The 23598-nt window shown below is 41.3% G+C and overlaps 1 pseudogene; it reads right to left on the bottom strand.

The window, feature by feature from the left end:
- Positions 1 to 3921: 3921 nt before the first annotated feature.
- On the bottom strand, positions 3922 to 6045 carry LOC130735354 (protein NUCLEAR FUSION DEFECTIVE 4-like; annotated as a pseudogene).
- Positions 6046 to 23598: the final 17553 nt, after the last annotated feature.

Raw genomic sequence — 23598 nt, 5'->3', positions numbered from 1 at the left:
TCTATAAGACACTCCCCAATACCCTCAGAAGGATCAAGAAAATCTATATAAGCACTTTGCAAGCGTGCTCCCATCGCAACAAGGAAGTTGTTAGACTTATTAGCATCCCTAAGCACATGTTGAAGACGGGTGTCGCAATGAAGCGCTAAGAGGAGATGAAGATCCATGAAATCACTAGCAAGCTCATGGAGACCAAACATGTGATCTTTTAGTCATGTAACAATTTCCAAGCAATTAGCAACACAATAATTTTTTTTTATAGTTTATAAACACACTTCTTATGAGGAAAATACAAAATCCTTGTGGAAGAGTATTCAATCTTTGCATGCTTCTAAATCAGTGAATAATAAATTAGATTTTTTGAATACCTTGATAAATTTGTGGTACAAGGAGGGGACTTCTATTTTTTATCACTTGAATGATTTTCAAGGGCTTCTAGATCTATTGTCAAGAATGAGTATCAAGTTTGATGATGAAGTCTTAGGATTACGAAAACTGAATACTTTACCATATTCTTAGGAAAAATTTCAGGTTTCCATTTCAAAGTCATCCTCTTATCATGTTGCCCCTTTGGAAAATGTAAAGGGTAGTGTACTTAATGAAGAGAAGAGAAGAAAAAAATAAGGTACTTCATCTCATTCTAAGATGCTTGTCACTGAAAATACAGGGAGAAATCAGGGAAAGGAAGAGAAAAGTGATAGAGAGAAGAGCAGAAGTAAGATCAAGCTAAGATACGATAACTTGGAGTGTCATTATTGTCACAAAAGAATTGTTTTTGGTAGAAAAGGAAAAGCAATGACAAAAAGGATAAGTAGAAAGAGAAGGATCAGGGTGATGATGATCGTGTTATTACTGGTACTTGTGATAATCTTATTATTCTCTGTGACCATGATTCAGTTAATCTTATATCATATGAGAGCATGTGGGTAATTGGTAGTGGTATTATAATGCATGTTACACCAAGGAATAAGCTATTCATATCTTACACTTCTGGTGACTTTGAGGTGTTGAAGATGGGTAATGATGAAGTGTCTAAGATAGTTGATATTTGTGATGCTTTCATGCATGCCAACACGAGGGTTCAACTGTTGTTTAGAGGAGTCAAACATGCTCCAGATGTTCGTTTCAATTTGATCTCTTTGCATTTGCTTGATGATGGTGGTTATGACAATCAAGTTGTTTTAGGGAAATGGAAACTCACGAGGACTTGGTTGTGGAGAAAAATGAGAAAATTACTAAACTGTATTAGACAATAGCATTGGCTGCTAGCGACATTGTCAATTCCATGGATGTGGAGGCTTCTTTGTGGCACCGTAGACTGAGTCATATCAGTGAAAATTGGTTGAATTGTTTAGCTAAAAAGATGTGCTTCTTGGATTGAAGAGTGTAGAGGTGGAGAAATGTTCTCACGGCATACATGACTGGTAAGCAGACTAAAGTATCCTTTAAGAAGCACATTTCCTCAAGGAAGGAAGAGTTGCTTGAAGTTAAAGTCATTTGGTGGTCACTGTCAGCGTTGTGAGTAGAATCCTCCTTGTGCGCTCCATGAAGGATAAAGTTAAATTGGAATACGAATCTCGTTCTATGGTGCATAAGTGTTGTAACTAAGCATTGGTGTCGTGCTCATCCGAGGTAGTTCATTGGACGAGAGACTTGAAGAGGAGGTAGTCCTTCAACCTCATCTCGGTGGGCGTTAATTTACATTGGTCCTTTCGAAGAACTAATCTTTGTGACCTATACCCGGTGTCGCGCTAATGAAAACTAGGGACTCATATATGATGGGCCTTAAAGAGGAAGTACATCTACAATTCAGAATCGATGGGAATTATTGGTTTGGATTGTACAGAGGAACTAAGCTTTGTAACTTAACCTTAGTTTCACACTCATCAAAGGTAGTTCCTCAGACAAGGGACATGAAGAAGAGGTACTCCTTCGTGCGAGGTTTGATGGGATTTATCTAGCATGGGTCATGTAGAAAGACTCACCGCTGTGAGTTAGCTCTAGTTTCCCTCTCACCACGCTCCTGGCAAAGAATCTTTTAAGGATGAACCCGCGTAGATTTTATGAAAATTAGACTCGGCTAATCGATGCTAATTCATATGTTGACTACATAGGCCAGGCAAATTTCAAATTACATCGGTAGGCCGATGATAGTAGCTTCGGTCAAGTCAGACGCTAATAGTAAGACTAAGATTTGGTTCTGTCGTACATCTCTAGGTTTTGATGATAACAAGTATATATTTTGTGTATGAACAACTTTGGTACTCTAACGTTTGTGTTTTATTTGTTTGACAAACAGATTCCGATTATGATTAAAAGTGGAATTCATCAGAAGTCAAAGACCAAAGATTGACCAATAATCCGCTTCTGCACTCACTACGTTCTAATGAACGATAGAACATTCCTTCATGTTCTGAAGATGAAGCTCTGATATTGGGTTCTGAAGATCAAGTGCTGAAGACTAGAAGTTCTGAGTTGACGGTCAAAGACTCTGAAAACTTGAAGATTCTGAAGACCCAAAGAAACATGGTTCTGAAGACCAAGTGCTTCTACTTTGAAGACCAGAAGTTCTGAAGTGAATGGTCCAGATGCTGAAGACTTGAAGTTTTGAAGATCCAAGCAACCTCGTGACTCTGATTAGAAGTTTCACAAGTTCCAATATGAAGCGCCTCTGAAGATCAGAAGTCAAATGCAAAGGCAAGGGTCACTATCAAATAGTACAAGCGCAGTGTACTATCTTGACCGCCACCTAACGAGGATCAGACATTGTACGATCAAGAATTACAAGAATTACTCTCCAACAGATAGAATTTCACAACGGAAATATCACTCAAGGCTTGGAGTATTTAAAGGCTGAAGAAAGGAAGAAATGACTAAGAAACTTATTGCAATCAAATTACTATCAGCTAACACCTTAACAATCATTTTCTTCATTGTTCTAAATCTGTTTACACCTTGCTTGTTTTAGAAGCACTCTTTGTAAACCCAAACTTTGATCATACTGTTTGTAATTCCTTAAGGGTCCGGTTAGGTCAGGATCCTTGAGAAGACTAAGACTTGTGTGTCTTAGTGGTTGCTAGTTCGTAGGTGTGTTAGTCACGTAGCAAGTTGTGCTAGTGCAGTTGTAACAACCTTTGATTAGTGGATTTCCTTCATTCAACGAAAGAAGAAATCACCTTAACGGGTGGACTGGAGGTAGCTTAAGGATTTGTTCAAGTGAACCAGGATAAAATCATTGTGTACTTCTCTCTTTACCCTTTGCACCTTTATTCTTTGATACTGAGAGACTTACGTGAAATCTTAAAGGAAACGTTTTCATTGCAACACACTACTCAACCCCCCCCCCTCTTCTAGTGTTTTTCATACCTTCAGTAATGAATTGTGGCTGGATGCAAATTTGGTCGGTAAAATTACTTTCGGCCTAAGCCGACTCGAATTCAAGGAAAGTTAATGCTAAGTAAAGTTGCTAGGCCGAATCTAACTTTAAGTGGAGGACTTTTAAGTTTTGACATCTAAAATGAATTTTTCTTTGATTTAACCAATGCTAACTAATACAAGTTAGCGTTGGAGTCAGGGTTAAGGCTAAATGAGGCCTTTCGATAGAAAAAGAAACATAGCCGCAAGAAGTTAGGAACCATTTTGATGCAGGCCCTATGAGTGTATACGTTTTAAATAAGTAGTTTTAAAAGAAGCGAAATGATAGATATAATACATGACTTGATGTCATAAATATAGAAACTAGAAAAAAAGGTAAATTAGAGGTTGTGGTAGGGGATAAGAACTGAGATTGCTACAATAACCTCCACTCTTTCATAGAGGCTGCGGTCGGTGGTATGTATATATTTTTATATACAAACTACATTGGACAAAGATTTAACTACACAAACAAAGGACGTCACACCATTTTGAGTATGAGCTCTATCATTTATTGTAGAGCACTTTCTTTTTCATCCGATATGAACTTGTTTATTCACTTTTATTTTTTATTACACTTGAAGCTTCAATAATCTCCCCTTAAATGTAAGTCTCATCTGCACGGGTAATCAGACACGTACCATCAGCTCTGATGCCTGGTGTCGTGAGGTTATCTCTCACTATTGTAGCAGTAGAAGAGGTATGAATACATTTTTTATACGCAACACATTAACGAGTAAACTATACTAGTAAAGGACAACACAGTTTCCCCTAAAACCTTACATCTGCAGTGAGTGTAAGAGATAACCATTTCAGTTGCAGTAAGTTGTTCAATCTTTTCCAGGGATAACCATTTTAGTTTCAGCAGTCCTAGGTTCTTCTGTGAATTTCTTGTATATGTCAGTTTTGTAGAACTGTCTGGTCCTAAGCACCAAAATGAATGACACAAGCGCCCCAAATAAGCAAACTGCAGTGATTATGATATAAGCCAATTTGTAGCAGTCACTCCCATTGCAGTTCAATTCCTCTCCTGGCTTTCTTTGTAGCCCCAATGCTGCCATTTGCCTTCTAGCCTCCCTGTCATACAGATACCCTGCGACCTTCACATTGAGTAAGTATGACCCAATTGGACTTGCTACTGTCCCAACATTGTACAATGTTGAGTAATGTTTAAGACTAAACAATTCAGATATGATGGAATTAATTATTGGCCAGCTTGCTCCATAGCAAAACCCAATAACAATTGAGGCTGCGTATAGACCATTTGGAACATTGAAAGCAATTAAAAGGTGACCAATACAAGACAATACATGGACAATCGTGAACATGAGAGGCCTAGGGAGTTTCAGTTTTGTTATCATAAATTCTGAGAGCACCCCTTGTGCAATTTTACCGAGAAAAATCCAAATGGACATAAGGGAGACAAATGTGGTTATAGTATATGCAGGATATCCTAAGGACTTCCCAATCTGACTCAAGTTATTGTACAAAGTCAGGTTGCTACCAAATCCACATACAGTAGCAAAGAAAAGAATAACCATATCAAGGCTAAAAATGGCTTGAAGTACTGTATGATCCTCACCTCTTTCTGGGTGCCTCAAAATATTTTTCCAACAGGAAAGTCCTTTAGGGGATAGTTTGTTCAGACTTCAATTCATTAGATTTTGTTGTTATATCCACGGGTCTCCGAGGATTTTCACAATTGTTAAGTTCCTGTTTGCTCTTCCAAATCTTGCAGTCTTCCACAATAACAACAGCAAGTGGAAGGGTAAACAAGAGAAGCATCACAGTGGTAGTGGCATAATACTCACTCTGGGTGAAGTTGAAAGATATTTGCAAAATGATCATAATCATGAGGAACCCTGCAAGAGCTAGTACCAAGTAGGTGAACCTATAGAAAACTTTGGAGTCATTTTTCTGTTGAATACTCTTGTTGTTCTTTATAACTGGTAGGAGAATCAAAGCAGTAGCTGTTGGTAGACATGCCATGATCAAAATCATAGATTGGGAGTCATTTATAAAGAAGGCATAGTACAGTTGAGTGATGATTATTGCACTCAAACTAAGATACCCACCCAAAATGCCTAATACAATGCCGCGGATGCCCGGGAAATTCTTTACGCTGGTCACCATAACTGCAGTGTTGGTAAAACAATGAGAATTGCTTCCAATAACGATGTACAAGCACAGGTGCCACACGCGGGGATTTGCAATTTTTTTGGCCACAGCAAGCCAAATCATGAAAAACCCAAAAAAATTTAGAACAGCACCCATTGATAACACAACCCAAGGAGGCGTTACCTCATTGATTAGACCAGAGAGAATGCCTATGTTGGAACCCACGTCCTTGAAGAAGCTTAACAAATTGAGAGTGGATTGGTCATACCCGAGAGCGAACTTGATTTCTCTGGAGTAGAGGCTGAACATGTAGCTAGCTCCTGATACTGCCATGATCATAAATGATGCAAGCATCATGAACCATCTCCCTTGTAGGACTTGGAGAGCAAAGCCTTTAACGTTTTTGCAACCGTTTTCTGGATGTGGTGCACAAAACATCATTTTCTAAGTTTCAAGATATAGCTAGCAAGTTAATAAAGAAGACACGGGATGGCTTAGACTTATGGAGCTGGAATGCTGGTAGTGTGGGAAAGTACATAAATAAGTTTGGATTTTCTTTCATGTGTTTTATTTAATAAATTTTGAGAACCTTTGAGCTACCAGAATGTTTATTTAATGTTTAAACAATGAGTAATGCTATGTAGCCCGAAAAGTTCATAGCTGGATTTGCAGGAATATAATGCTCAACCCTTCAACTAATAGAATGGGTTTTAGAGGAAACTTTCAGCACAACAATGATATATACACACATCATTTTTTAAACACTTTATTTCCACATATTTTTATCTCTATCTCTCTCATCTTATCATATATTTCATCTCATACTTTCTCTCTCTTACTTTTTCTTTTCTTCCTATCTCTCTCCTCCTTCCACCTCATTCCACCTCAAATAGAGGTGTGAAAATAACATTATCCCGTACGTGGATAATGTTCGAAAAGGATAAAGGCCAGTAACACATTCTTTTCATAACACTCTCCTACATACTAAGAGTCTATCGTGCTCTTATCTTATTATGACTTTATCCAACTCTCTATCATATCCTGCTCTTATCTTATCGTGACCACTAAACGAGCCATAAAATTCATGTGATATTGATTTTTTCAAAAGTCTCCACAATTTAAAATGAAATAATAAAAATAGAATAATCGTGCACACATTTATTTATATATGCCAATTTTTTTTTTTTTGCGAATATGGTACCCAGATATTTCGCTGGGTTTGATATTTAAGTATTTGAAATTTTTAGGATTAGCCTTCATCATAAGTTTCAATTGTTCAGCATGTCGATATTGTTCGAATGACAACTGTAAGAAGAGATGCTTCATCGACGCTTGGTGGCTTATCGCCGCAGCTTCATTGCTGTTGTTTTATCGTCACTGATTCGTCGCCCAACTTGATTCGATTGGTTCGTGTAACACCCTGACTTTCGGGTAGTCACAATAGTAATATTTTCTAAAACTAAGTGTGAAAAATGCAAGTATTATTTTTTCTTTTTAAACAAGACTTGTCCAAACAAGGATTTAACTCATAACTTAAGACATAACCTGATATACCATATATATATATATATATATATATATATATATACAACCCCTTCTGTAACTATAAGTGCCACAAGTACCTGGAAGTGACAGAAGTACGCCCGAAGACAAAATATACACATCCAGTGATCCAAGAGTAAGAGTTATAAATACAATCCTCCAAAGTTCGGGAGAGTCAGCCCAAAACGGCCACCTCCAGACCTCCTAACGTCCGACTACTCCTTATGATCCCCATACAGAGAACCACACAAAAAGCAAAATGTGGGGAACCTACCCTGTCCCAAAATGTACAAATGACGAATCAAAGCTACGACTACATACACCTAACACAGTCACCCGAAGAAGCATCTCCCAACCCTTTTCCACCTCCTCACTAGTGTAGTCTTCCTCGGTGTCGGAATCCATAGCTATCACGTCGACATCCAAATCCAGAACCTCTCTCCTCACAGTCCTACGCACTACCCTAGTCAAGCTTGTCTCCAAGTCAACCACGTCGGTGGCAATGTCCTCCTCCATCACGTGAACCAAAGGTTGCACGCGATATCCACAAGAGGAAGTGGACGCACCCAAACAAGTGGAAGGTGTGTCGATTGGCTCCCCCTTTGGCTCCACGAGCCACGAGGAAGACACAATGTGTAAGGCCCAAGTTTTTAAACTTATGCTAAGTGAATAGAATCCTATTCACGATTAGGGTTGATGTATCGTGAAGGGAAACCTGAACTAGAGTTTAACAAATGAAATAAATTTATGAAGGAGAAAGTTCAGGAAAAGTCAAAGGATTGTATCGAAGTCGATAAAAGTTATAGCACGATCGTTACACGCGTAAACCTAGGTCAGAAACCCTAGTATATAGCTAGTTTTCACTTTTAGGCACGATGGAAGTTAATTCCAAAAATCTTCAGAGAAATGTTAGAACTTCTCTTTTTCCATATATCACAAACGTTTCGAGGCGAAACTCTAGGATCTACGAACGTCTGATTCCAATCATCGGAAGTTTTCCGAAACCGAAACCCTGGTATTTCAAAACCTTAGAATCACCCGACAATGAAGACTTTTTCTATTCGGAACATCAAATGAAGATTCCACACGCGTACACCCATTTCTCTCGACGATTTCAATCTTTCTTCAGAAGGAAGTTTTCTATTCCGACATCCGATGCAAAAAGCAACTTATCGGGTAAAATAGTTTTATACCGATTATGCATTAGTCGCCAAAAATACAAGGAGACCTTTTTATAGTTTTGGATTTCTTTTGCCAAAACCTATCTTATAATTCACGGAGTATGAAGCCAGAAAAATCAGATTCGCGAAACTTTCATTTTACCGCGTTTTGCCAACCTCTATATATAGCAAGAAAGATGAGAAAATCACAAAAATCTTACCCATTTCTTCCCAAGAGGCCGCGAGTTTGCTAGAGGAGGGAGAAGAAGAGATTTTGTTCAATCCTTGCTTGATCGTTGATTAATCAGTTGCTACTTCAAGGTTTCGAGGTATAGTCGCTAATCCTTACCTCTGATCGCTTTTTCCATAGCTTTTCTCTAGACTTTTCTGAGCTGATAGTTTTGAGGTTTTTGCAAAACTATCCTGAATATTTCATTTTTGATTCTAAACATCTTCCTTACATGCCCAAGATCACTTCTGCCGGATTAGTTTTTCCGTTATGTCGCCAGAATTCCGCCGGAATCAATTTATGCCTTAAATACCCATTTTTGGAGTAAAGCTTCAACCTTTAGGCTGAAAACTATCGCCTTAGCTTAGTGCTAGTAGGATTAGTTGTCATAAACGTCGTTAGTGACGTCCCTGTCAAATTTGCTTTTTGGGATTTCAGTTTTGAAATTCTAAGTTAAAAATCATGACCAAAATACCCCTGCGACAGTTTTTGATCCGATAATTTTTCCGAGTTTAGAATACCCTTAGTTACTACTAATGATAGCATAGGAACCAAGTTTGATCGAAGAAAAATCGAACCCTACAATTACCAAAAGTGGCCGAACCTATAAGGGGGTGAGGGGGAAAATTCCTTTTTCAAAAACTTGTCCTTTCGCGCTAGATTATCGTACCTCGGAGTATGTACTACTTCGGGTAACCTTAGTAAATATTGGTAGCTTAGTTTCCGATAGATTTTGATAGAATTCTGTGGTTTTACTTTAAAGGTGCTTTTGAGGAATTTCCTGAGGAGCAACGCTTTGCTTGTGAGGAAGAGTTCGAAGATCACTCTGGAGAACCTACAGGTGAGGGCTACTCACTGAATCTCTAGTTAATGCTTAGGGTCGATGCTTTCGACATTGTTTACTGTTTATGCACTTGTTTGTGTTTGATTGGAAAAATGTTTTCTGAGGCTTCGACTGACAATGTAGATGATTCATCTACTGAATGTTTATGAGAGTGAATTACATGCTAAGTGCTAATTGGGTAATTTAGGATGTGTGATGCATGCCTTATATGCTAAGTGCTATGTGGTTATTGCTTAAAATGTTGATATATGACATGTTGATTGATTGTGCTGAGTTAATTATGCTTTTGCAATGAAATCTGAGATTCTGTGTAGTGAGAATAGCGGGCAGGTCATGCCGATTTTATTTTGAGAGTTTTGAGGAAGTTTGATAGGACGAATGAGATTCGGGCCTTGTTATGGTGTTTTTATGGATCGAGACATTCTCTGGAGTCAGTTGGGGATTTGGAGATCCCGAGAACTTATAGGATTGGCGATAAGACTAAAAGGATAATATTTTGTAAAGAAAACTCATAAGACATTAAACAACCTCTAAATCTTCAATTAATGATAATAAACTCGAAAGGAAGCTTAGGATGCAAATCTTAGTTTTGGAAAACGAGAAGTGTCGTCGGATCCAAGTGTTGAGAAGTGTTGAGTATGTTGATGTTCTGGTGCTGTTGGAGCAGCTGTGTTTTGAGTATGTTGATGCTCTTGTGCTGTTGGAGCAGCTGTGTTTTGAGTATGTTGATGCTCTTGTGCTGTTGGAGCAGCTGTGTGGTTGGGCTATCCTGGGGATAAGTCCGGGGAATTGATAGTTCCCGAGTATGTTGATACTCTTGCTCGTTGAGCAGTTTTGACCATCGGATTGAGATGAGTCGGATGATTTGGAGATCATCATGAGTTATGTGTTGTTGTGAAGATGTGTCTTTTGTCGCAGAATCGACTATTACCTTAGGGTAAGCTTTTAGAGACTTTAATTTAGCTAGAACACGTGGCGACGTGTCGAGTGAGATCGGAGACGTTGTTTGACTAATCATCCTGCATTCATGCAACATTAATGAGGTATTAACACAGGACGTACTCTGGACCTCGTCGGTTTCCAAAATGGTCATAAGACCCGGAATGCCGTGTAAGAGCGTTTGTAGACGTCTCTTGTAGCAGACCGAAATGGCAGACCTACGGGTTACGGCTGATCTGACTACCGTTGTTGTTGGAGTAAGAGGCACGCGGGCCGAAATGGTCCCGCCGTGGCTGGTGCTAGGGCTGATCCGTTGATGTCCATCCGTTCCGGAATGCATATTGGTTGACTGGGTTAACCTGCATTGCATATCATGCAACATGCATACTAATTTAGTTGTCGAATGTGATTGTTATTTGTTAATCCTATTTGGAACATGTTAATTGTTATTATTGCTGTTATGTTCATTATGGAATATGCAACCCTAGGATGTTATCCCTAGCTATAAGCCTAAGTGGCTATTATATTATCTGTATCTATCGGTGCTATTAATTACGTAATTCTTTGGAGTTGACCCTCGCGTCTTCTGTGTGTGTTTTGGCGGACAACGCCTTTTGTCAGATGTCCATTGCGGACTGGTTCACAATGGTCCACCCTTCGGGGGGGGATTAGATACGAGATGATTGACCAAGATGACCCCGGTTCGTGGGTGGTAGACCCCGCTAGCCATCAGCGACCTATTCCGGGAGGATCATGGAGGATAGGGTTGATAGGGGAGGACTCTTGGTAGAGGGAGTGTTGAGGAGGTGCTCCGTCAGTTTCAACCTGCCGCCAGGCGTGCATTGCGGACCAGGAGCAGGAGGACCACCACCACCATTATCTTCAGACGAGGAGGATCCCTCAGAGGAGGAGCCAGTGGGCGTGACGTCTTCAAACTCCAGTTCACCCTCCGTTGCGATCATTGATGATCAGGGTTCGGGCCCTAAGCCCGTTAGCCCAACACCGGAGCGCATTGCTGTTGCGAGGGGAGGTAGGGTAGTGTTTGTAGACTTGGTCGTTCTGGATTCTGATTCAGACGACGATCATGCTAGCACGTAGTTTTGAGTGCTGGTGTGAGCTCCTCGAGATAGGATTAGTGTAGGAGTAGAGTCTTAGCTCTGACAGTCATTGCTTCATTTGTTTCTTTGGGGACAGGGTAGTTTCCCGCCTATAGCTTTTTGTGTGGTTTCTTTACGGGAATCACAGAGAGTTGGTTGGACTTAGGAGGTCTTATTTTCAGACCATTGGGTCAGCTTATTCTCAGTTTTGAGGGATGGTGTTGCGGACACTTCACCTTTATATTTGGTTTGTACATATTTCCTACGGGCGTTACACTTTTCTTTCCGTCACTGGAGGTTACTCGTGACGAGGTTGCTACTTACAGCGGGGGCTGTTATATATATTGTATATTAGTTTTATTGCTTTTCGCATTTGGGTTTTAGTTAATTCAGTATTGTCTTAGTTATTATCAAAAAAAAAAATATTCACGTTTTTCTGCATTAAGTTTATTTTTGGTTACTAAAGTGACGCCACCGAAATCGGAGTGTTACATTGTGGTATCAGAGCTTGTCGAGTCTTTCGGGAGTCTTTGGGGAATAGGTCTTCTCTGCTAGGTTGTGTGACTCTGCAAAGAGTGAAAATTGATTGTCTGCAAGCGATTTTTCGCTTAAAATTGATTGAAGTTAGTGCTTAATCATATTGTATAGTTAGGTTAGATGTTATCTTATGATGAGTACTAACTGTTTGTTTAAACTTAACAGAACATGGTGAACACTAACCAATTAGCTGAGATGATGGCCACTATGGCCCAAGTGGTGACCGCGCAAGCAAACGATAATGCGATGAGACGTGCTGCTGAGGAGGCACGTGAACAGCATCAACGTCAAAGAGAGGTAATTCTCGACCAGAACAAAGGCCTCAATGACTTCAGGAGGCAAAACCCACCAAAGTTCCCTGGTGGTACTGACCCAGACGCAGCGGATCTCTGGATCCAGGAAATCGAGAAGATTTTCGGCGTTCTGCAGACTGTTGAGGGTGCCAAGCTGGGCATGGCAACATATCTACTACTCGGTGATGCCGAGTACTGGTGGAAAGGCACCAGGGGGATCATGGAAGCCAACCATGAGGAGATCAACTGGAACTCCTTTCGAACTGCGTTCTTGGAAAAGTATTTTCCAACTAGTGCTCGGGATGAGCGGGAGGCACAGTTTCTGACACTCCGACAAGGAGGTATGTCTGTACCAGAATTTGCTTCCAAGTTGGAATCTTTGGCAAAGCATTTCCAATTTTTCAACGATCACGTTGATGAACGCTACATGTGCAAGCGTTTTGTTAATGGACTAAGGCCTGATATCGAGGACTCGGTGAGGCCATTAGGAATCATGCGCTTCCAGTCGTTGGTTGAGAAGGCCACAGAAGTGGAGCTGATGAAGAATAGGAGGTTGAACCGTGCTGGAACTGGAGGGCCGATGAGGTCAGGCTCTCCAAACTTTCAAGGCAAAGGGAAATTTCAAAACAGGAGGCCGTATCAGCGTCCTGCTGGTAGAGGGTTTGCTTCAGGATCTTACAGGCCCATGGTGGGTGCTGCTGGTGGTTCTGGAGATCAGACTCAGAACAGGGAGTTGACTTGCTTCAAGTGTGGGAAGCCAGGGCATTACGCTCGTGCTTGTCCCGACACGAGACCCCAATGCTACAACTGTAACAAATTGGGGCATACTGCTGCACAGTGCAGGCTACCAAAGGCGGAACCAACCGTCAACACTGCTCGAGGGAAGCATCCTGCTGCAAAGGCGAGAGTCTACACCATGGATGGTGAAGATGCTGAGGGGGTCGATGGACTGATTAGAGGCGACTGCGAGATTGATGGTAACCTCCTATCCGTACTTTTTGATTCCGGTGCAACGCATTCTTTTATCTCTAGAGATTGTGCGATCAGATTAAGACTTCCTATTACTGCTTTGAGCTTCGATCTGATAGTTACTACTCCTGCCAAGACTCTACTTGCTAATTCAGCATGCATGTATTGTCCGATAACCTATAACAATAGGATCTACCATGCTAACCTAGTATGCCTCACTCTTAAGAACCTAGATGTTATCCTAGGAATGGATTGGTTGTCCCGCTATCATTGTCTTTTGGACTGCAACCGAAAGAGAGTGGTATTTCCTGACTCGGATCTTTCTGAGTATCTATCTGCCAATCACATTGGCGTCTCTTTGAACGAGGGATCTCAAGAGTATTCCGTTCTGCTGAGCTTGGAGAGTAAAGGGAATCCGGGAGTTCATAGTATTCCAGTGGTGAAAGAATTCACGGATGTTTTTCCTGGCGATGTACCTGGACTGCCGCCTGTACGCGACATTGAGTTTGCTATAGACATCGTACCGGGAACAGGGCCGATTTCGATTGCACCATATCGTATGGCACCTGCGGAGCTAGTGGAATTGAAGTCCCAACTAGAAGATCTTTTGTCGAAGGGATTTATTCGACCAAGTGTTTCACCTTGGGGAGCGCCAGTCTTATTGGTGAAGAAGAAGGACGGAAAATCAAGGTTATGTGTCGACTACCGACAATTGAACAAGGTAACTGTCAAGAATAGGTATCCGTTACCTAGAATTGATGATTTGATGGATCAACTGCGAGGAGCTGCAATATTCTCGAAGATCGACCTGAAGTCGGGTTATCATCAAATCAGAGTCAAGACCGAGGATATCCAGAAGACGGCATTCAGAACCCGTTATGGACACTATGAGTACTTAGTGATGCCATTTGGGGTGACAAATGCACCAGCAATATTCATGGCTTACATGAATATGACTTTCCATACATTCCTGGATCGATTCGTCGTGGTGTTTATCGACGATATTCTGATCTACTCAAAGAATGCTGAGGACCATGAGGAGCACTTGCGTCAGGTGTTACAAGTGCTGAGGGAGAAGGAGTTGTACGCCAATCCTTCTAAGTGCGAATTTTGGCTCGAAGAGGTAAAATTCTTAGGCCATGTGATCTCTAAGGAGGGTATAGCTGTGGACCCAGCAAAGGTAGAGACCGTATTGTCATGGGAACGACCAAAGACAGTGACTGAGATCAGGAGTTTTGTTGGTTTGGCGGGATATTATCGCCGTTTCATCGAGAATTTCGCGAAGATTGTTGGACCGTTGACTCAACTTACGAGGAAGGACCAACCTTTTGCATGGACTGAAGCGTGCGAAACTAGTTTTCAGACGATGAAGGAACGGTTGACGACGTCACCTGTACTCGTCTTACCGCAACCAGAGGAACCTTATGAGGTATACTGTGATGCTTCGCATCAAGGTTTGGGATGTGTGCTGATGCAACATCGGAAGGTGGTTGCTTATGCTTCAAGACAACTGAAGGTGCATGAGAAGAATTATCCAACTCATGACTTAGAGCTAGCTGCCATCGTATTGGCGCTGAAGATTTGGAGACATCACTTATATGGATGCAATTTCACCATATTCAGTGATCATAAGAGCTTGAAGTATTTATTTGAGCAGAAGGAGCTGAACATGAGACAGCGTCGGTGGATGGAATTTCTCAAAGATTACGAGTTCACTCTGCAATATCATCCTGGAAAGGCGAACGTTGTTGCTGATGCCTTGAGCAGGAAGATGCATATCTCGTCGATGATGGTGAGAGAGCTGCAACTGCTGGAACAATTCCGAGACTTGAGCTTAGATGTGAGATTGTCCGAAGGAGAGCTGAAGTTCGGAATGATCAGAATTACCAATGGATTGATGGAAGAAATCCGAGACCAACAGTTACAAGATGAGTTTCTGCTCGGGAAAAGGAATTTGGTAAGTCAAGGTAAAGACCCGGAATTCAAGGTAGGAAGTGACAATATCCTACGGTGTAAGGATAGGGTTTGTGTACCTAACAACCCTGACTTGAGAAGATTGATTATGGATGAGGGTCACAAGAGCAAGTTAAGCATTCATCCTGGAATGAAAAAGATGTATCAGGACTTGAAGGTGAATTTTTGGTGGCCAGCAATGAAAAGGCAAGTGGCTGAGTATGTAGCTGCATGTTTGACATGTCAGAAGGCAAAGGTGGAACATCATAAATCTTCAGGTATGCTACAAAGCTTGGATGTACCAGAATGGAAATGGGATAGCATATCGATGGATTTCGTCGTGGCTTTGCCAAGAACTCAGAAAGGATATGATTCTATTTGGGTAATCGTGGATCGATTGACAAAGTCGGCTCATTTTGTACCTGTGAGGACTACGTACAACGTGGAGAAAATGTCAGAGATATATATATCCGAGATTGTACGACTTCATGGAGTACCGACCAGTATTGTATCCGATCGAGACCCGAAGTTTACATCACATTTTTGGGGAGCTCTTCAAGAGGCTTTGGGAACGAGGCTGAGACTAAGTTCTGCTTATCATCCGCAGACTGATGGACAGACTGAGAGGACAATCCAGTCATTGGAAGATTTGCTACGCGCTTGCGTGTTAGACAACAAGGGCAGTTGGGATACCTTATTACCATTGATTGAGTTCACATACAACAACAGTTTTCATACGAGCATTGGTATAGCACCGTATGAGGCTTTGTATGGCCGCAAGTGTAGAACACCTCTATGTTGGTATCAAAACGAAGAAAATCTGTTAGTAGGACCGGAGCTTCTGCAACAGACGACTGAGAAGATCAAGCAGATCAGAGAGAAGATGAGGACTTCTCAGAGTAGACAGAAGAGTTATGCAGATCAAAGACGCAGAACTCTAGAATTCGAAGAGGGAGACCATGTATTTCTGCGAGTGACTCAGACGACGGGAGTTGGTCGAGCAATCAAGTCAAAGAAGCTTACGCCGAAGTTTATTGGACCTTATCAGATCACTCGTCGAATTGGACCAGTCGCTTATCAGATTGCACTACCTCCATTTCTATCGAACATTCATGACGTATTCCACGTGTCACAACTGAGGAAGTATATTGCGGATCCGACACATGTTATCGAACTGGATGACATTGAGTTGAAGGATGATTTGTCTTTCGAGACACCGCCAATTAGCATTGGTGACACCAGGATAAAACAGTTGAGAGGAAAAGAGATCGAGTTAGTGAAGGTCATTTGGAACAAAGACACCGGTGATGCGACATGGGAGCTGAAGGAGAAAATTCAAGAACAGTATCCAGAACTTTTTACTAACCCTTAAGTTTCGAGGTCGAAACTTTCTTTTTGGAGGGTAGTAATGTAAGGCCCAAGTTTTTAAACTTATGCTAAGTGAATAGAATCCTATTCACGATTAGGGTTGATGTATCGTGAAGGGAAACCTGAACTAGAGTTTACCAAATGAAATAAATTTATGAAGGAGAAAGTTCAGGAAAAGTCAAAGGATTGTATCGAACTCGATAAAAGTTATAGCACGATCGTTACACGCGTAAACCTAGGTCAGAAACCCTAGTATATAGCTAGTTTTCACTTTTAGGCACGATGGAAGTTAATTCCAAAAATCTTCAGAGAAATGTTAGAACTTCTCTTTTTCCATATATCACAAACGTTTCGAGGCGAAACTCTAGGATCTACGAACGTCTGATTCCAATCATCGGAAGTTTGCCGAAACCGAAACCCTGGTATTTCAAAACCTTAGAATCACCCGACAATGAAGATTTTTTCTATTCGGAACATCAAATGAAGATTCCACACGCGTACACCCATTTCTCTCGACGATTTCAATCTTTCTTCAGAAGGAAGTTTTCTATTCCGACATCCGATGCAAAAAGCAACTTATCGGGTAAAATAGTTTTATACCGATTATGCATTAGTCGCCAAAAATACAAGGAGACCTTTTTATAGTTTTGGATTTCTTTTGCCAAAACCTATCTTATAATTCACGGAGTATGAAGCCAGAAAAATCAGATTCGCGAAACTTTCATTTTACCGCGTTTTGCCAACCTCTATATATAGCAAGAAAGATGAGAAAATCACAAAAATCTTACCCATTTCTTCCCAAGAGGCCGCGAGTTTGCTAGAGGAGGGAGAAGAAGAGATTTTGTTCAATCCTTGCTTGATCGTTGATTAATCAGTTGCTACTTCAAGGTTTCGAGGTATAGTCGCTAATCCTTACCTCTGATCGCTTTTTCCATAGCTTTTCTCTAGACTTTTCTGAGCTGATAGTTTTGAGGTTTTTGCAAAACTATCCTGAATATTTCATTTTTGATTCTAAACATCTTCCTTACATGCCCAAGATCACTTCTGCCGGATTAGTTTTTCCGTTATGTCGCCAGAATTCCGCCGGAATCAATTTATGCCTTAAATACCCATTTTTGGAGTAAAGCTTCAACCTTTAGGCTGAAAACTATCGCCTTAGCTTAGTGCTAGTAGGATTAGTTGTCATAAACGTCGTTAGTGACGTCCCTGTCAAATTTGCTTTTTGGGATTTCAGTTTTGAAATTCTAAGTTAAAAATCATGACCAAAATACCCCTGCGACAGTTTTTGATCCGATAATTTTTCCGAGTTTAGAATACCCTTAGTTACTACTAATGATAGCATAGGAACCAAGTTTGATCGAAGAAAAATCGAACCCTACAATTACCAAAAGTGGCCGAACCTATAAGGGGGTGAGGGGGAAAATTCCTTTTTCAAAAACTTGTCCTTTCGCGCTAGATTATCGTACCTCGGAGTATGTACTACTTCGGGTAACCTTAGTAAATATTGGTAGCTTAGTTTCCGATAGATTTTGATAGAATTCTGTGGTTTTACTTTAAAGGTGCTTTTGAGGAATTTCCTGAGGAGCAACGCTTTGCTTGTGAGGAAGAGTTCGAAGATCACTCTGGAGAACCTACAGGTGAGGGCTACTCACTGAATCTCTAGTTAATGCTTAGGGTCGATGCTTTCGACATTGTTTACTGTTTATGCACTTGTTTGTGTTAGATTGGAAAAATGTTTTCTGAGGCTTCGGCTGACAATGTAGATGATTCATCTACTGAATGTTTATGAGAGTGAATTACATGCTAAGTGCTAATTGGGTAATTTAGGATGTGTGATGCATGCCTTATATGCTAAGTGCTATGTGGTTATTGCTTAAAATGTTGATATATGACATGTTGATTGATTGTGCTGAGTTAATTATGCTTTTGCAATGAAATCTGAGATTCTGTGTAGTGAGAATAGCGGGCAGGTCATGCCGATTTTATTTTGAGAGTTTTGAGGAAGTTTGATAGGACGAATGAGATTCGGGCCTTGTTATGGTGTTTTTATGGATCGAGACATTCTCTGGAGTCAGTTGGGGATTTGGAGATCCCGAGAACTTATAGGATTGGCGATAAGACTAAAAGGATAATATTTTGTAAAGAAAACTCATAAGACATTAAACAACCTCTAAATCTTCAATTAATGATAATAAACTCGAAAGGAAGCTTAGGATGCAAATCTTAGTTTTGGAAAACGAGAAGTGTCGTCGGATCCAAGTGTTGAGAAGTGTTGAGTATGTTGATGTTCTGGTGCTGTTGGAGCAGCTGTGTTTTGAGTATGTTGATGCTCTTGTGCTGTTGGAGCAGCTGTGTTTTGAGTTTGTTGATGCTCTTGTGCTGTTGGAGCAGCTGTGTGGTTGGGCTATCCTGGGGATAAGTCCGGGGAATTGATAGTTCCCGAGTATGTTGATACTCTTGCTCGTTGAGCACTTTTGACCATCGGATTGAGATGAGTCGGATGATTTGGAGATCATCATGAGTTATGTGTTGTTGTGAAGATGTGTCTTTTGTCGCAGAATCGACTGTTACCTTAGGGTAAGCTTTTAGAGACTTTAATTTAGCTAGAACACGTGGCGACGTGTCTAGTGAGATCGGAGACGTTGTTTGACTAATCATCCTGCATTCATGCAACATTAATGAGGTATTAACACAGGACGTACTCTGGACCTCGTCGGTTTCCAAAATGGTCATAAGACCCGGAATGCCGTGTAAGAGCGTTTGTAGACGTCTCTTGTAGCAGACCGAAATGGCAGACCTACGGGTTACGGCTGATCTGACTACCATTGTTGTTGGAGTAAGAGGCACGCGGGCCGAAATGGTCCCACCGTGGCTGGTGCTAGGGCTGATCCGTTGATGTCCATCCGTTCCGGAATGCATATTGGTTGACTGGGTTAACCTGCATTGCATATCATGCAACATGCATACTAATTTAGTTGTTGAATGTGATTGTTATTTGTTAATCCTATTTGGAACATGTTAATTGTTATTATTGCTGTTATGTTCATTATGGAATATGCAACCCTAGGATGTTATCCCTAGCTATAAGCCTAAGTGGCTATTATATTATCTGTATCTATCGGTGCTATTAATTACGTAATTCTTTGGAGTTGACCCTCGCGTCTTCTGTGTGTGTTTTGGCGGACAACGCCTTTTGTCAGATGTCCATTGCGGACTGGTTCACAATGGTCCACCCTTCGGGGGGGATTAGATACGAGATGATTGACCAGGATGACCCCGGATCGTGGGTGGTAGACCCCGCTAGCCATCGCGCGACCTATTCCGGGAGGATCAGGGAGGATAGGGTTGATAGGGGAGGACTCTTGGTAGAGGGAGTGTTGAGGAGGTGCTCCGTCAGTTTCAACCTGCCGCCAGGCGTGCATTGCGGACCAGGAGCAGGAGGACCACCACCACCATTATCTTCAGACGAGGAGGATCCCTCAGAGGAGGAGCCAGTGGACGTGACGTCTTCAGACTCCAGTTCACCCTCCGTTGCGATCATTGATGATCAGGGTTCGGGCCCTAAGCTCGTTAGCCCAACACCGGAGCGCATTGCTGTTGCGAGGGGAGGTAGGGTAGTGTTTGTAGACTTGGTCGTTCTGGATTCTGATTCAGACGACGATCATGCTAGCACGTAGTTTTGAGTGCTGGTGTGAGCTCCTCGAGATAGGATTAGTGTAGGAGTAGAGTCTTAGCTCTGACAGTCATTGCTTCATTTGTTTCTTTGGGGACAGGGTAGTTTCCCGCCTATAGCTTTTTGTGTGGTTTCTTTACGGGAATCACAGAGAGTTGGTTGGACTTAGGAGGTCTTATTTTCAGACCATTGGGTCAGCTTATTCTCAGTTTTGAGGGATGGTGTTGCGGACACTTCACCTTTATATTTGGTTTGTACATATTGCCTACGGGCGTTACACTTTTCTTTCCGTCACTGGAGGTTACTCGTGACGAGGTTGCTACTTACAGCGGGGGCTGTTATATATATTGTATATTAGGTTTATTGCTTTTCGCATTTGGGTTTTATTTAATTCAGTATTGTCTTAGTTATTATCAAAAAAAAAAATATTCACGTTTTTCTGCATTAAGTTTATTTTTGGTTACTAAAGTGACGCCACCGAAATCGGGGTGTTACACAATGTCACTTTGAAGAGATGCCCACTTTATCTGCTTCTGAAACAACCACTTCTGAAGTATACACTTCTGAAGCTACTACCGAAGAGCCCATTACTTCTGATTTCTGAAGTACCCACAACTTCTGAAGTTCCTACCTCCACCGTCCCTGTAACTTTTGAAGTTTCTACTTCAGTTGTTCCCATTGATTTTGAGGTTCCTACTTCAGAACCTATTCCTACCTCCTCTGAAATCCCAGTTGAAACTGCTTCTGAAATGGTCATTGCATCCGATGCACCCATTTCTGAACCACTTCCCGTAACCCCAGTTACATTTGACCCATCCTCCTCCAACCTTCAATTGGCCATATACAATCCTCCTCCTTGCTCTCTAGCCTAGTGCATCGATTTGTTCTCTATGTGTAACGCCCTGATTTCTCGAGTGTCACACAGTAAACCAAACGTCTCATTTTTGTAAACAATTTTCGTCGATTAAATTATTAATCTTTAATTAGTGACAAAGGTTCATTTTACGAAAAACTCTTAAACATTATTCTCGAATCATTTATAGTTGAACTCAAACGTATAAATATAAAGCGTCGATAACTGAAATAACGTTTGCAGTTAAATAAAAGAAACAGTAATCACACCCACGTGTGAAGTTGTTCAAGTACAAAACCGTAAACTCATTACATCTGAAATGAAATAACAAAACCATAATATAGTCTGACAGAATAAGTAAATAATTAAGTTCGATGCATAGCTCTCAAGTCCCCAAAATAGAAAAACTCTCAATCCCTACCCCCATCTTCACTGGAAATCTCAATGATCTCCTTCTCGAAGCAACCTCTGATCTGACGATGCTTCTTAGACGGAATGGTAGAGACTCAAGTGGCGGAGCCTCAAACTGACTGAATACACAGCAAGCCTCCATGTCACCCCACCAAACCGGTGCATCAGGTACTCGCCCATTCATCTCTGACTTGTCATCATGCTTTGGTTCCTCAGCTTGGATCTGTATTGGAACTATGATATGCTCTATTGGTCGCTGGGTCTCGACCGCTGCTCCTTCGGAAGGATCACTTTCCACTGATGCTACTTGAGAGCCTTCGTCCTTCGGGTAAAAGTAACGTGGAGGTGGATAAGGCATCGTGATGACTCCTCCCGTCATACGTTGTCTCTCCACGACATTTCCATGCACATCCCTACCTGTAAGCCTTGCGTCGCCGACATAGATTCGTCGGACTCCGGACGTGTCGGTCGTCCAAGCCGAATCTTTCTCCTCATCAGACAACGTCAGTTTCCAGGAGTGGATCGACGTTGTGGTCTTCGTCAGAACCATCTACCCCCCCCCCCAAATAACACAAAACAAACAAGTACGGGTCAGGTTACAAACCAAACATAAATATAACGATTTACTTCACATAGTATCTCTTTACTTTAATAGGATTTATATAACAGTTAGCCACCTAAGTATTTGGTCAGACTAACGATCCTCACCATTCACACAACCATCGCAACACCTTGGGCAATCTCGAACATCCGCAGATGCACAATTCTCGGAGGGGACACTCAGTACAACCCTCAGTTCACGGGGAGACGCGCAGTCAATTCCAAGGGGACACACAGTACAACCCTTAATTCTCAGGATGACATAAAGTCAATCCAACACCCTCGCGTGCAAGTAACCGTTTGTCTATAACGACACCATCGTTCTCATGGTCCACAGTCTTAACTAGACCTATGTTCCATATTAATTCACATTTTACTTGCAAGCGATTTAGTTCTCGATTCTCTTTGTTCATGGCTCTAATTAGTCAACCTAGAGTCTTAACAAATTTTAACGTCGAATAATGATACAAACGACAATAAAAATTCACAGCACCAATGGGAATTACAGCTGGATGAGCGACTCTTGTAACATTATCTCAGTCAGGCATTATTGATATTGTACCAATACTCATAATCATGTTCTCATGCATATCAACACATATATCATAGCAAACTCATCGAACAAGGCATCAGACGAAGTTGTGCATGAAACGAAAGAAAGAAACGCCCAGAACCCCCTGAAGTAGGGTTCGGCTGAACCCAATATGAGTCCTAGGGTTTGTATTTTTTTCTTTCTTTCTTTCCCTTCAACATCACAAGCATAAGTCCAGCCACAACATTAGCCATATTCATCCAGAAAAATCAGATCCAACAATCATCAACCTTCATGTCAAAAACATGTGAAAAAACCAAGACCAAAATAACAACTAACATGTGATTGTTAATTATGATCATAGGGCCATACTAGATACATCAAATAAAGGTTACACATCATGGTTTTCACGGCATCAATGTACAGCAACAAACATGTTCACGAAACTCATGCAAAAACATGCAAGAATACATCTTTTCTCAAGGATTTTCATGGCAACATCCTAAGCATCTACACTTTTCCTAAACCAGCCCTTACCTTGATCAAACTTGATGGAAAAGAAAAGGTTTTGATGAGAAAGAGACTCCAACAAGCTGCTGTCCAAGTCTCTCTTCTTCCCTCCCACTCGATCACTCCTTTCTCTCTCGCTATCCCTCACGCTCTCTCTCTCGCTTCCTCTCTTTCTCTCTCAGTTTTTTCTCTTTCTTTCTCTCTTCTTTCTTCTCTTTTTCTTTGCTGAGTTTTCACGTGAAAGTGTTTGGTGAGGCTTCAAGTTGTGTTTGTGAAAGAAAACGAGGTTTTCCCCCCTCTCCATGCACCAAAACCAGCGCACACAAACACATGGGCTAGGGTTCTCTTTTTTTTTCTTTTCTTATTTCTAGCCCAAGCCAAGATCAAGCAATTAATCTCGTTAATCACTCATTAATCAGATTAAAAACCAGAGAAAAAATCCATAATATGTGGGCCAACAAGGGTTATTAGGGTTTCAAACCCTAATTTCCCTCCTTCCTCGAGCCCACGACACTCCTAGCCCAATTAGGATTTTCTCACACTTTTCTTAAGCCCG

This window comes from Lotus japonicus, chromosome 2 (assembly GCF_012489685.1).
Source record: "Lotus japonicus ecotype B-129 chromosome 2, LjGifu_v1.2".
Classification (NCBI taxonomy): domain Eukaryota; kingdom Viridiplantae; phylum Streptophyta; class Magnoliopsida; order Fabales; family Fabaceae; genus Lotus; species Lotus japonicus.
This window is presented reverse-complemented; position numbering and strand designations above follow the sequence as displayed.